Source organism: Entelurus aequoreus, linkage group LG06 (genome assembly GCF_033978785.1).
Source record: "Entelurus aequoreus isolate RoL-2023_Sb linkage group LG06, RoL_Eaeq_v1.1, whole genome shotgun sequence".
NCBI classification, from domain to species: domain Eukaryota; kingdom Metazoa; phylum Chordata; class Actinopteri; order Syngnathiformes; family Syngnathidae; genus Entelurus; species Entelurus aequoreus.
This window is the reverse complement of record NC_084736.1, coordinates 52915079-52931432: the sequence shown is the minus strand read 5'-3', so window position 1 is coordinate 52931432 and position 16354 is coordinate 52915079. Positions and strand designations below refer to the sequence as shown.

Here is a 16354-nt window from a genome sequence, read left to right as displayed (position 1 = left end):
TTAGAGTTTTAAAAGCAGGTACGGCGCAAGAGTCTGTTGAAATAAAAAGGGTTTCTCGCCTTTCTATCGGGCATTTTTTTCTTAATAATGACTTTGCAGCAGCCAGCGTCATCTCACAAGACCCTCGGGTGCTGTGAATGTTAATCAAGTGACGGAAGTGAAGTCATAATGAAGATTGATGATCGCTAATTTTTAGGTCTATTTTTTTAAAGCCTGGCTGGCGATCACACCCTCCGCCATCAACCGGTAGCTCGCAATCTGCGTAATGTGCACCCCTGTTATAAACCAGCATTTGGGAGGCGGCATATTGTCGTTTTTGGAATTTCCTTTACCGACTATTTTGAAAATTATTCCTCAATTAATTTTAGTGTGCACCCGCACTAGGTAATTATAGTCCGAAGATGTGTTAAAAGTGTGCAGTAAGTGATTGTAGGCACTATCCAGAATTTAAGTTACTTGTGGTTAAAATGTACTGTCAGAGAAGTTTTATTGCAACCATACTTTCTACTTGAGTATTTTTGTGAATAAAAAACACAACGTTTACTCCATTACTCTGCATTTCATTACTAATGATCCATTTATTTATATCATCCATTCTATACCGCTTGTCTGTCATGATTAGATGTATTTATATTCTCTTGATTACTGCTTGCAAAGATGTATTCATACACAGTCACAGGACTTAGTTTCAAAAATCCTATGTCTGCACTAGTGACGTTTGATTCCATCACACCAATCAAACGGAGCCTAGCAGTCACACCATGGCAGTCTAACTACAACGCTTCATTCAATGTTTACTTACAAACTACGAAAAAGAGCAGCGGTCATCTGGGTCAGTAGAAATGTTCACGTTTCAGCCTACAAGAAGTCCACTTCCAACTGTTTTGGTAAATTGTAGATATGTTTTATGTTTCAGCTGTGCATATGCTAACATTGGTCCTGCCAATACAGGGTCTCTTTCCGTCTCTCTCTCACACACACACAAACACCCCCCCACACACACACACACACGCACACGCACATGCACGCACACGCACACGCACACGCACACACACACATACATCATGTTTACATTATTGAGTGGTCTGCTATTTCCTCGCTTCCCTGCTCCCTGTAAATTTATTCTAGATCATAATTTATGCCTCTCACCTGGAAAGTAGATGGCTGAGAATATAATCCGACAAGTTGAGACATTTTGACCGCCACTTAGGATCTGGAACTGGCGAGAACGACACAAAAAGTGTGTGTTCCCCCCGCCCATACACCCTGTTTCTTTGCGAGGATTATGAGTCATTCTTCATCTAAATGGGAATATATGAACATCCTAGCAGTCGGCATCTTAATGACAGCAGACCTTGTGCAGTAAGTGATGTTTTATTATGTGTGTTGGCTCTCACAAAGTCTGCAGTGAGCAGAAATCTATGATGAAGAAGAAAAAAAAAAGCCAACATCGTGATGCGTTTTTTTTTATTAATGTGCCACGTATGCTTAAAATGATCAAAATACGTAAATATTAAATGTTATTATAAATGTGCCTGTTACTACATTACATATATACTTACATCATGTATACAAAACCTTAATGGAGGATGTTTTTTAAAGGGCTTTATAGGTATAATAGAGCAGCTCCCTTGTAAGAGGACTTTTGATCGAATGTATTCAATATTTAGAATGCATTTTAAAAAATCCATCTATCGTCATGTCTTTCATAATGATTGTGAACGATAGGCAAAATTCCAGTTCCACCTTTAATACCACATAATCAAATTAATCCTTTTATAGGTCCATCCGCCAAAAATTATCAGTCAACTTTAAAAATGTTAGTTAGTTTAGTTGGTTAGTTGTTGTTACAAAATGTGCACAAACCCGCAGAAATAAAAAGTTGCATGAAAGGCCAGCCATAGTGGAAGAAGGCTATTTTCAGTAATATGCTGGAATAGTCATGACAGTGAAAGGTCTGGAACATTCTAGTGGGAACCTATTGTCCTCCTTCACATATTAGGATTAGGGTTGTACGGTATACCGGTATTACTATAGTACCGTGATACTAATGAATCATATTCGGTACTATACCGCCTCTGAAAAGTACCAGTCCGCCACCCCCCGCACCCCTGTCGTCGTCACGTCGTGTCATTGCTGGTTTACGAGCAGATGAGCATGTTCGGCAACGCACAATCACGGAGTACTTACAAGCAGACACAGTGTGTAGACAGAAAAGGGAGAACGGACGCATTTAAAACTACTACTTCTAAATCACTAATCCTCGCCTACATGATGATGAATAAAGTAAGTTACTTACAAGTATCAACACTGCAGGACGAGGAATAGCTAAATATGCTTCACTACACACCATAGGAGGATACAATAGCTCACCGGCGTCACAATGTAAACAAACGCGATTGGTGGATCTACACCTAACATCTACTGTAATGATACCAAGTACAGTAGCGTATCTAGTCGATACTACTATGATTACGTCGATATTTTTTGGCATCACATATTCTTTCGTTTTTTAAAAATGTATATTATGTTTATAAACTCAGGAAATATGTCCCTGGACACATGAGGACTTTGAATATGACCAATGTATGATCCTGTAACGACTTGGTATCGGATTGATACCCAAATTTGTGGTATTATCCAAAACTAATGTGAAGCATCAAACAACAGCAGAATAAGTGATTATTCATTTTAACACACGTGTAGATAGAACATGTTAAAAGAGAAAGTAAGCAGATATTAACAGTAAATGAACAAGTAGATTAATAATTAATTTTCTACCGCTTGTCCTTCATAATTTTGACAAAATAATAGAATGATAAATGACACAATATGTTACTGCATACGTCAGCAGACTAATTAGGAGCCTTTGTTTGTTTACTTACTACTAAAAGTGAAGTTGTCTAGTATGTTCACTATTTTATTTAAGGACAAACTTGCAATAAGAAACATACGTTTAATGTACCCTAAGATGTTTTGGTAAAATAAAGCCAAGAATGCACTTTTTTGTGGTCCCCTTTATTTAGAAAAGTACCGAAAAGTATCAAAATAATTTTGGTACCCGTACCAGTACCAAAATATTGGTATCGGGACAACACTAATTAGGATGGAAACATATTTTGATCCACGGCCTGTAAACTGCGACCTCAATGCTTTGTCTATCGTTCTAAAGGTCGTCCCTCATGTATAGTTCAGGATTGAAGTGCACATATTTATTAGACGTGACAATGGTGCAACAATGAAGAATCATAGCATTCGCATGTCATGCCTTTGAAATAAAAATTAAGCATCAGAATCAGAATCAGAATCAGAAATACTTTAATAATCCCCGAGGGGAAATTAAGATTTTCAGCACAATCCCATTCAAGAGCAGACAAACTCATAGCCATAGCAAACATGTGTGTAAGAGGGGAACATCAAAGGACACAAAGGAAATTAGAGACATTAAAAAGAGCAGAGCTGATGCAACCAGCCACTTCTACACACAGCCACAAAAGTAAAACAAAAAAAACAAAAACATATACACTGTGGTGGCCTCTGCGGTGTTCCACGCCATCGTCTGCTGGGTTGGGGGAAGCATGGCCAGAGACAGGAGCAGACCCAACAAAGCAACCAAGAGAGCCGACTCCACTCTCGGCCGCCCACCAACTCTCGGCCAGTGTCCAGTTCGCATGGATGAGCGAGGATACGTCCAAGGAGACCGAGGTGTCCGATACCTGCTCATTCAGCCAAGACACTGTGAAGCTTGTCCGTCCCGGTGCTCAGCGGTCAGCTCCGCAGCCCTGTCTCTTCATCCGCATCTCCTCCAGTCTCTCCAAACGGACTCTGGTGTGGCAGAGACCCTGCAGATGGTCCCCATGGCCAAAAGGCTCCCGGGAGACAGATCCAGAAGTTCACAAAAAAAGCACAGCAGAAGTCCCAAAAGTGCCACCCCTTGTCACACAGTTCCAAAGGGTCCCGAATCAAAAGGCAAAAAAAAACCACATGAAAACAAGAGGGAAACACCAGGAGCAAAAGGATGACACAAGAGCACAGAGCTCCTGTCAACAGCAGCCACTACAGCGGCGCCATCTTGGAAAAACAAAAAGTGAATTATTTCATGAAATAAGCCCACACTGCACACAAATCAATATGAACACCCATATATATTTAACTACAACCGCAAAAAAACAACTCTCAAGTCAATTTGCCGAGCCTGGCTGTTGCTTGCCCCTCGGCAACTTTGTGAACACTGTGCAAACTGACAGCTCAAACACCTGGCAAGCTCGCTCCCGCGTAAATCTTCCGAGTGTTGAGGTGAACACAGCTTTACAAATCACCCATTGAGGAGGCAAGACGGAAATTGGCAGGTGAGCAGAGCCGTGGTGTCAGGAGTGAAAATTACCCCGCAATGAGGAGCACGGCGAGGAGCGGTGAAAGCTGTGGGTGTCACGCCGCGCTGCCTTCACATGGGAAATCAAACAAGTGTATTTTGAATGAGAGTCAACACATTTTGTCCTTTGGAAATGAAAATATTCCGTGTCACTTTTGATGAAGGGTTTGCTGGTTTTGCTGAAGACAGTCTGCAGCTCAACAATAAAGCTACCTTGACATACACAAGTGAAGTGACTATCACTTTCAATAGAAGAGTAAACCAGCGGAACTCTCGCTCATATTATTTCTTGGAAATGCTAGGGTGGCCAGTAAGTAGGGCTCTTAAACTGGTCAGCAATAAATCCTTTTCAGCGATAAAGCATGAGGAAATTTCAGAGTTAGAACTGTCCAGGGCCGCTAATTTCCCAGAGTGTGTATCAATTTGTTAACAGGAGGCTGAGTACACTGATTTGCATGCAATGTCCTTCAAGGGGGTGACACAAAAGCGTCAGGCAACAAAGCCAATGATGAAGTGGCTAAAGCCCAGACATGCCCCCAAACAGGAGCAGTAGGGGGGCGCCCAGACAAGTGCATGCACCACTGCCCCATCTGGCCCCCGAATTAAGTACCAACAAACCTCCCGGGGTTGTTAGATTAGCGAAATCCAGATCCGGGCAGTAAAGTTAACCGACCGAAAAATGTTAGAATATGGAAAAAATAATATGGTTAATAAAAAAACATTGGCAAGTATTTCATAGTTTAGTGATTACATTTATGGGTACAGGTAAAATTGCTGCAGAAATAGACACAGCAGAGACGTTCCCTCTTATTTTTCATGTACAAACACAAAAACTCCTTGAGCATTCAGTGGAGCACATGTGAGCAACATCAGGCGTGCACACCTGCAGCACCAAACCTGACTAATAACAAGTTAAATGTTGTATTATCATAATCATCCATGAGATTATTTTCTAATATACGTTTTTCGACCCACTTACAATAACAATAACAAAAAATATTGTTTTCATAAGCTGTGTACTAGTATTGTATGTCTGGGTGGGGGTCCTACTTTGGAAATAATGTGTACCCCTTTCAGATATCGCATTCAGTTCCCATTAAAACATTCACATGTTGCACAATGAGATGTAAGCATGGGATCATGTGTACATTCCTTTCTGTTTGTAAAATACATATTTTTATTAGTATCTATTTCATATAATAACAGCATGTCATGATTAATATTTATAAATTACGATTCTAAATAAATTACACTAGAATAAGCACAAATTTGATTGGTAAATCATAGTGTACCGACCTAGAATTACACATTACATGTGGTGTTGGAGTTGTCCGACTTTTTGTGTGGCTGTAAACGCATCCCTGGCTAAGTGCCATGTGTGCATGTGTTGGTGCTAGGGTTGTCAATATACCGATAATAGTATGGTACCGGGATTCTAATGAATCATATTCGGTACTATACTGCCTCTGAAAAGTACCGGTCCTCCACCCCCTCGAGTCCCCGTCGTCGTCACGTTGTGTCATTTCTGGTTTATGAGCAGACGAGCATGTTCGGCAGCGCACAATCACAGAGTACTTACAAGCAGACACAGTGTGTAGACAGAAAAGGGAGAACGGACGCATTTTGGCTTGAAAACTAACGATAAAGGTGATGTTATGACACTGAAACGACCACCGGAAGAGGTGATTTAAGACATGGCTAGCTAGCTAGCGGTTAACGGCCAGCTGCAGTCGGCAGTGTTTTAGCTACTTCTACATCACTAATCCTCGCCTCCATGGATACAAATAAAGTGAGTTTCTTACAAGTATCATCTCTGCAGGACGAGGATGTTAGGTGGATCTACACCTAACATCCACTGTAATTATACCAATTACAGGAGCGTGTCTAGTCGATACTACTATTATTATGTCGATATTTTCTTGATATCACAAGCTCTTCTTTTGGTTTTTTTAACTGTATATTATGTGTATAAACTCAGGAAATTTGTCCAATGACACATGAGGACTTTGAATATGACCAATGTATGATCCTGTAACTACCAATTTGTGGTATCATCCAAAACTAATGTAAACCATCCAAACAACAGAAGAATAAGTGATTATTACATTTTAACAGAAGTGTAGATAGAACATGTTAAAAGAGAAAGTAAGCAGAAAAATAACAGTAAATGAACAAGTAGATTAATAATAAATGTTTACAGTTTGTCCCTCATAATTTTGACAAAATAATAGAATGATAAATGACACAATATGTTACTGCATATGTCAGCAGACTAATTATATAAATAAATAAATGGGTTATACTTGTATAGCGCTTTTCTACCTTCAAGGTACTCAAAGCGCTTTGACAGTATTTCCACATTTACCCATTCACACACACATTCACACACTGATGGCAGGAGCTGCCATGCAAGGCGCTAACCAGCAGCCATCAGAGGCAAAGGGTGAAGTGTCTTGCCCAAGGACACAACGGACGTGACTAGGAAGGTAGAAGGTGGGAATTGAACCCCAGTAACCAGCAACACTCCGATTGCTGGCACAGCCACTCTACCAACTTCGCCTTTGTTTGTTTACTTACTAATAAAAGACAAGTTGTCTAGTAAGCTCACTATTTTATTTAAGAACAACTTGCAATAAGAAACATATGTTTAATGTACCGTAAGATTGTTTGTTAAATAAAGCCAATAATGCAATTTTGTATGGTCCCCTTTATTTAAAAAAGTATCAAAAAGTACCGAAAAGTATCTAAATAATTTTGGTACCGGTACCAAAATATTGGTATCAGGACAACACTAGTTGGTGCACGTGAGAAAGAGCGAGCTGGTGCTGTTGATATGACAGATGACAAAGTTGGTTTTGGTCTGGTTTGAAAATGACCAGTTTTACTAGATATCATTTTTTCCCAATGTTTTTGGTCATGTGTTCATGGCCGACAATAAAGAGTTTTGCTCAATAAAGTGATCGACGGAATTCATGTCCTCCTTAAAGCGTCTCGACAGACGTTACAATAATTGAACAGTGATGACGAAAACTGTTTTCTCTGTTGTGGCCGCGTGTCGTCAGTTACGTTGAAAATTGTTATGCGTTTATTTTTTTATTTGATTTTGTGCGTGGCATAACTTTGCCGTGAGCAGTGCGCAATTGCAAAGGCGCGCACACACCTTAGGGGGAACGTTGCACAGCAGTGATTTTTATGTCTGTTTTCTAAAGAGTTTTCAGCACATTTTTAGAACGCCTACTTTTAGATCCAAAATGTGGGCGGGCCTGCATCAGCCTTGTGACGTCACCTACAGAAGACTGGAGGAAATGTCATATTGCCGAGTATGTGTTTTGGTAGCATTCTCATCCTGTATCATGAAGTTTTTGGGCAGAATTTAAAGGAATTTTCAAATATGTCTGCCAGATGCATTGTTGGAGGTTGTAGCAAATGCAGCTAAAAAAAAGGTTCAGCCTGAAAACGTTTACAAATGATGGGAGTATGAGGAAAGTATGGACCTCAAATTGTGGGACGGACCGAGCGAAAGTAGCGTAATTTGCCGTGATTATTTTAATGATTCAGAATTCAAAGAAGAAGGGTTTTGATTTTCAACGGAAAACATTGAAAAGAGTCAAGTCAAATGTGATCTCAAAAAATAGGAGCACTTTCAAGTGGAGAAAGACTGAGTCACATCCTGTGGGAAAACGAAGAAAGAAGAGCAGACCTGTGGCTCAAAAATTACAGAAAAAGAAGGTCAGTTGCTAGTATTATATTTTGTGTCCTCTTCTACTGATGTTTTCCTCACGAAGCTTGAGGAAATGCTGAAAGAGCATGAGGAAACACAAGCTATGGTGTCTATGGAAGAAGAGATGGAAGAGCATCTAAGACGAATGATACTATTCATAGTCGTGGGGTAGAGGGCATGAAATGTTTTCTTAATCCTGGGGGGCGTAACAAAAACAAGGTAGAAGCAATGCTCTAAACCAGGGGTGTCAAAGTCAAATGGACGGAGGGCCAAATAAAAAATTTAGCTACAAGCCGAGGGCCGGACTGTTCGAATGTTCATTGAAAAATTTTTAAATGACGCATATAGTCTAGTGAACCTAATTGAACCTACTGAAAACCTAACAAATATATTCCAATATGATCAGATAAATAAAGCAATATTTTCTTATGGCTCTGTCAGTAATCTTTAATTTTCAACAGACACAAAAGACAAATTTCCTTTATATAAAAATCCCCATAACATGAACATTAAATGAAAGAAACCGGTATTCAAGGCACCATCAGTAGCCTATATTTTCTATTTTAGCAAAAGTGGGCTAAATTTACTTCAAAGAAAAAAACAATAATAGCAATTTTCTATCATCCACTCAACTGAAATATTTTTAAAATATAATTAAATTGAAATACAATAAAAATAAAGTGCAAAAATCTATAAATCAAAAACAACACTTTGTTTAAGGAGAAGTAACATGCAGTGAAAACAAATATTAAACTTTAACTTTTAAACTTGAATTGAGTAAAAACTCTAAATATGTGATTGCACAGTAATGTTCACATTAAACCCCCCTCCTCCCTCCGTGGGAGGGAGGCGAGTTGGGTGCCCGAAACCCCCCGCTGGTTTCGGCCCGCCCCTTGGCGCGCGTGGCACGGCGGGCTCCGCGACCCGACGGCTGGCCCTCGTGGCTTGACGGCGGGCGCGTCCCGACGGGCCGCGCGTAGGGGTCAAACGCAGAAGTCTCAGGGCCTCGTGGTGAGGGGGTGGCCTGCGGGTTTCGGCCCGCTTGACCCCCCCGCTCCGCTCGGCGCGCGCGGCACATGACGGGTTCCGCCACCGACGCTCGGGCTGCAGCCCGACGGTGGTGCGGGCCCGGCGGTGACGCGCGGTTTGGGGAAACAAAGCAGAAGTCTCAGGGCCTCGGGGCCGGGTTTCGGCCCGCCCCCTTGGCGCGCGTGGCACGGCGGGCTCCGTGACTGACGGCCGGGCTGCAGCCCTTCGGCCGGCAGGCGCGTCCCGGCGGGCCGCTCGCCCCCTTTCGGAACCTTGGACCGGCATCCGCTTGGTGCGTGTAAAAGATCTGCGGTCTGCGGGCCGGTTCTAATAATAAATCAAGATCATCCCAAGGGCCGTAAAAAACCTTCTCGCGGGCCGGATATGGCCCGCGGGCCTTGACTCTGACATATGTGCTCTAAACTAAACGGTGTTTTTTTTAAATAAAGTACAATTTAATGCTGGTTGCAGCCACTCCACTCCTTCAAGACTTTATTAATCGAGTAATTAAAGGGGAACTGCACTATTGTTCACAATCATTATGAAAGACATGACGACGGATGGATTTAAAAAAAATTAATTCTAAGTATTAAATAAAAGTAAATAAAAGTCAGCTTACTAAGCGGAGCCAATGGGAGCTCTACTATTGCGCCCATAAAATCCGATAAATAACCATCCAAAAAGCGCCAAACAATACTCAATTTAAGTTAAGTTAAGTTAAAGTACCAATGATCGTCACACTAGGTGTGGCGAAATTATTCTCTGCATTTGACCCATCACCCTTGATCACCCCCTGGGAGGTGAGGGGAGCAGTGGGCAGCAGCGGTGGCCACGCCCGGGAATCATTTTTGGTGATTTAACACCCCAATTCCAACCCTTAATGCTGAGTGCCAAGCAGGGAGGTAATGGGTCCCATTTTTATAGTCTTTGGTATGACTCGGCCGGGGTTTGAACTCACAACCTACCGATCTCAGGGCGGACACTCTAACCACTACATTTCATGACTTGAATATTAACCAAGTATTAGTGATATTGTTATTATAAGGCAAAGGCGAACTGAAAATGGCAACATCGATTTTGAAGAAAGTATGGATCAGGGAGACAAAATTATGCAATGATGTGATGAAAATATTAGTTTTGCATGCCTTTGTCCACACTGTCAATGCTCCAGTAGATGACGTCACACCAAGAGTTACAAGTACAGTCAGTTGTCTACCCATGACTTTAAAACTAATTGATATGATGAGAAATTACTTGCAGATTCATTTTCAAGAGCAAAAAAAGACATACGGAACTTGTAGGTGAAATATCGGTCATCTGGGCGCTATGGGTCCTTTTAACGAACAGCAAACTCCCTAAGAATTAATTCATAGCATGCTGGAAAAGCAGAGTATCAGCATCAAACACTATTATGGTGGAAAGTCCCTAATTAGCATATTAATGGCGGCACATTGCCTGCAAAGTTTGGGTATTTCAAAGCAGAGTAGCTTGAATAAGCCACAGACTTTTCAGTCGTGAAAATATTATAATATATATAAGTAATCACTACAAACTAAAACTTTTCATTCTCTTTTTTTTAACACTTCACCCACCCCCCCTCCTCTAAACATCGTCATCATTTCCCCCGACCAAAAGCGGCCCTTTAAATGCAAAACATTCCCACTATCAAGGATTATGCTTCCTTTCAGGATATATGAAAACCCCTTTGTGAAAATATGATGATGAAGAATTCATAGGCCTAAAACTCAGGGGTAGTTTTTTTTTTTTGTTACATCTGCAAGAAGCGGGAGGGGAGGGCTGGAGAAAAATCACCTATTTGGGTAGCATACATTACCATTACTCTTGTATTGTGCCTCCACTTTTTAAATGACGGGGATAAGTGTCCTGCTCTCAGTGTGCATCCGCTGACAATGGAGGCAGACATTACTTGGTTAAAAGCTCAAGCTCCTGTGGGTAAAGAGGCCCCCGAAAATAAAGTGTATCTGTCACTGGCTAACGAGCTATAAGGATAGCACATTGCCTTTATAAATCACTGGATCTCGCTGTTTATTTAAATTCATTGGTGCCTCATTATAACTGAGCTATGCACCTTTTAAGTCCGAGTTGATTAGCAGTGCCATAGCTCAAAATGGCTTTTAATTCCGTGAAACGTAGCACTGACCTTGGTGCCGTAACCCTGACTAAAACACGCAGACTCCCACATTAATAATGATGCTACCTTTACTGGGCCACCGAGCCGTGTCGCTGCTACTTAAAATATGTATTATTAGTTAGCAGCGAAGGCACATTTATCACACCAAATTACCCTTCGGTGCAAAACTGCTTAATTCTGGGTCCCTGTACCCCTCTGCACTATTACCTGCTCTTTAGAAATGCCTGGAATTAAATGTAGGGATGAAATGTCAGGGTAATGGGGAAGGGGATGTGGGTCGATGGGATGCACACTTGATCATCCCCTGGTGGCTTTTTCCACGCCCGCTATATACCAAGCATGTCTTTCTCATAACATAAAACCCATTGCACCCAGCCTTGCCAACCATTAAAGATGTAAATGGTGGATCCCTTTTTAACGTACTTTTCACTAGCAACTTATATCAAATTGCTTACCACTCAGTGCGCTGAAACACAAACTTCACTCTAAAGCACAGGTGTCAAACTCAAGGACCGCAACATCATATTATATGGCCCGCAAACACCTGGAAGCCACAACGACATCCTTGGCTCAGATCCAACATCAGGTCACGAAAAAACTCAACCCAATGTGTTACAATGAGAAACCTTGGAGGGGACCACAGATGTGGGGACCCTTCCCCTGGGCGACCGGTGCAATGGACATCGAGTGGATCCAGTTAATAGTGTGAGAGTCCAGTCCATAGTGGGGCCAGCAGGGGATCATATTGAATGGAGACAAGTCAGCAGCGCAGAGACGTCCCCAACTGATGCACAGGTCCACCCCGGGTCCCAACATTGAGCAGCTAGCGCATCATCTGTGGTCACTTAATAACCTCTCTACGCAGACGATATGTGTCAATAAAGTACTTAATAATTTCTCCCTAAATGTAATAGATGTTTTTTCATTTTCTATCCATCCATCCATTGTCTACCGCTTGTCCATTTCGGGGTCGCGGGGAATGCTGGAGCCTATCTCAGCTGCACACGGGTGGAAGGCGGTGTACATTTTGACTGTACTGCTTGAAATTGCATACCTTCTAAACTTTAATAATACCCAATATTGCAACAAATATTACAGTATATTATCAAACTTTCCAAACATGGTTTTGTCTAAATAAAAATACTTAATTTAACAGCAAACTACCCATCAAATTAATAAAAATGACAATAAATGTTAGGTTGTTCTTTACAGCATATTATTGAAAAATACTACTATGTTTTTTGCATTAAAATTCTGTTGACTGAGCTGCCAGTTTTTGACTGTAAAATCTACAGTTGTTGTTTTTAACAGTGTATTACTGTAAATGGAAGTTAAAAAGTTAAAGTTAAAGTACCACTGATAGTCACACACACTAGGTGTGGTGAAATTACCCTGTGCATTTGACCCATCCCCTTGTTCCACCCCCTTGGGAGGTGAGGGGAGCAGTGAGCAGCAGCGGTGGCCAAGTAATGGGTCCCATTTTTATAGTCTTTGGTATGACTCGACCGGGGTTTGAACTCGCGACCTACCAATCTCAAGGCAAACATTCTAACCACAAGGCCACTGAGCAGGTTAGGAAAAACGGTACATTGGTTTTTATGGTAGAAAAACTGGCAGCTAAGTTGCCCGAATAAAAAAAAGAACTTGTACTGTTTTGCCATTAACAATATAATGTTGTAAAAACCAATGTCAATTTAACAGTGAAATTATTTTTCCGTAAAAAAACAAAAAAATTGAACTGTTTTTATATTTACCGTAAAATGTTGTAAAGAAAAAAAACCCACTATATTTCCAGTAAAAAACTACTACTGTTTTTTGCATTAAAATTCTGTTGACTGAGCTGCCAGTTTTTACTGTGAAATCGACAGTCTACTTAAAACAATTTATATAATTAATAATGAAATACAGAGGCAGATTCATACATTATTCACTGTCACAAGTGGCCCTCTGATGGCAGCCATAACTGTCCTGTGGCCCTCAATGAAAACCAGTTTGACATCCCTGCACTTAAGGGTCTCATCTACAAAAATCCAAATATGTGTAAATAGCGTGGCAAAGTAAAAAATTGTGACTACTATCAGTGCGTGTGTTGCAGGTGATCTAATAAGACAATTGTGCAATTGATAGCGAGTGAGAAAGCTACTGCAAATGAGGACAGTTCAGCTTGGCGTTCTGACATTGTTAGTAAAAAGGTTGATCCAGCACCCTCTTGTTAAGTTTGTTTGATATAAACTGCAAAATGCTTTATATTGTGTTGAAAGTGGACTAAGTTTTGCAAAAATGTGGACTTCTGTTAAAGCTCGAAGCCATCATTTATGTTTACAGTACATTGCTTCTAATGGAGAAATATGCTTCAATACAGTACATGAACTTCTATATAAAAACTAATTAAGTTAGTAAATCAAGGTTGCACTTTGGGGAAACAAAAAACCATTAAAAAACAAACACAAAAACTGCAACCTCTTAAATGGGAACTGCACTTCTTTTTTAAATTTTGCCTATCGTTCACAATCATGAGAGACAAGTAAAAATCGGCTTGTTTTAGGTGGCTAGCATTGCAGCTAGTGGGAGCAATCAATTCTAGCTCTAAATCACCATCTAAGAACCATCAACAATACTTCATTTACGTTCCGTAACCTGTATAATAACCAAACTGTAGCAACATTGTTATTGTAAGAGTGAACACTGAGGAACTATTTTTCTAGCGTAGTAACACATTGGCGTGCTTTGGTATTAGCCATAAAAGCTAACTACAGCAAAAGATAAGCTAGCTTCTACAACAACACACAACACATTTGAGCTTGTAAGGCACAACACTGCGATGCAACGCCAATTTTTACTGACTGAAAAACATGAACAATCATATTACAGTATCTGTAAAGTATTATTAGCACACATTTCATGTTTTGTTTGTACACAGCTAGCCAGACAGCGTATGTACTGTAGTTGTAATAACACACGACCTGCTGCTTGTATCATGATCGATATAAAGTGACTCACTCGATGGACAATTGTCTGTTTGGTCCAGCTGGCTGGGGACGTTTCCTGTTGATTTTGGGTAAGCAATCCATTTATGTCAAAATAGCTTCTCTCCAAGTTCCATATTTATAGCGTCAAAATCGCTTTCATCCCCCTCTCCCGTCTGCTCCGACATCTCACTCTTCGCTTCTATACGTAGCAGTAAATTTAGCTTCAAAAGTATAAGGTTGTAAATTCTCATCTGTCCAAAAGTAGCCGTCTTTGTTGTCTGTTACCAAGTCTGCCATGATTAGAAAACACACTCCTGTTTGATTCCGGAAGTAGGAACACACATGTTGCCAGAAGTCAGATGTGCGCTGCTATGGAAACAGAAATTAATGTGTGAAATAAATCAGTCCCGGAAATGATTGAAATTATCAAAATACGGTAAATATTGAACATATTACATATTGTTATGAAGGTGGCTGTTACTACATTATACATATACTGGCAGTATGTATATTGTACATATTACATATTGTTACGAAAGTGTCTGTTACTACATTATATATATGTTTGCAGTGTGTATATATGTGTGGGTTTTAAAGTTGTTTTAGAGCTCTCCCGTTAGCCGCATTTATCAGGCGTTTTTTTCATCAACTTTAAAAGACGTGTGTTCTGGTTTCTGATAATGATTGTGAATGATAGGAACAATTCCAAAAAAAGTGCAGTTGCCCTTCAATTCATCCAACAGCGAAAAAAATATAAAATGATATTGCTGAATGGATATGTCTAATTTTTATTTCATTTCTGACACCCGTCGAATCATCACCTTTGTAGTGATTAATCACCTTTGTAATGATTATTCGAATAATCACCTTTTTAGTAATTATTCAACACCTTTCTCACAGTCATTTGTGCATAACTGTGCCAGTTTGCAAATACTCTGCAGGCATACTAAATATAGATGCAAACGAGTGGCCACAGAACCGAATTTCACAAAGGGATTAAATCCTTTGCGCACATGTTTAGTATACTGCACAAAAATATAACGCAACACTTTTGTTTTTGCTCCCATTTTTCATGGGTCGAACTCAACGATCTAAAACCTTTGCTATATACACAAAATACCTATTCCTCTCAAATATTGTTCACCAATCTGTCTAAATCTGTGTTAGGGAGCACGTCTTCTTTGCCAGTGTAGATCTGCATGTGTTTTCAAATTTGAATGTGTTTTAATAAACACAAACCTTTGCTAGATAAGTCCTTAAGTATCCATTTCATATGTATTTCTGGAACCAGAAATTTTGGACGAGCAGAAGAAAACAAGCGATAAAGTTGTTTTTTTCTACAAAATCATTTAGCAGACAGAAGCCCCAGTGACTTGAGCACATGTACCGGGTCGTTGATTACTACTGTATATTGGCAACTGTAGCAATATCAGTACATTTGTTATGGGGCGCGTCTTCCCTAGGACCAATGGTCTGATCACTTTGTTCCTTTGGACTGGACACCAGCTTCATACTGCTGAAGCGTCAAAAGCCACGGGACATTGACCGTTATGATGTCCTTTATGTTTCTGTATTCTTTCCAACAGAAAAACAGACAATGGACTTCAAAACTTCAACAAGAGGCATCCCGACTAGCGCGCCTCAGGATTCAACTGTGTTCATGTGGTGCGACGTCGAAAAATTGTGTAAAAACAATACAAAGTGATGACAAATGAGAGTCTGTTGAATCTTAGCCATGTAAACGCATTGTTTTCCAACCAATGGGACTACATTGATGTACAGAATTTGTTTTCTCCAAGGATAACGGCAAACAATAACAATGTCGATTGCCAGGGACATAAACTCCATGTGGGCTTTACAAAGACAGTACTGGCGTAAACACATTTCTCATATCAAACACTGCCATATATTACTTAAATATATGCACAACACATTAATGGTTCCCGCTCATCTGAGCAAGCAGCCAGGCTAGAGCGGCAGGGGGAAGAAAAAACAGAAAGAGCGACGTAACACACGTTCTATCAGATGTCGAATCAATTAATCACGACCATCTTCCGGAGTCAGAAATAACCACTCGTCCTCCGGTCTCCAGAGAGCCAGCAAAAGGGCCT

At 40.5% G+C, this 16354-nt stretch overlaps 1 protein-coding gene across 2 annotated transcripts in view; it reads right to left on the bottom strand.

Annotated features, from left to right (window-relative positions):
* LOC133651598 (RCC1 and BTB domain-containing protein 2-like) overlaps positions 1-16354 on the bottom strand; it is a 309454-nt gene that overhangs the window by 154128 nt on the left and 138972 nt on the right. The gene's annotated exons all lie outside the window — the stretch shown is intronic.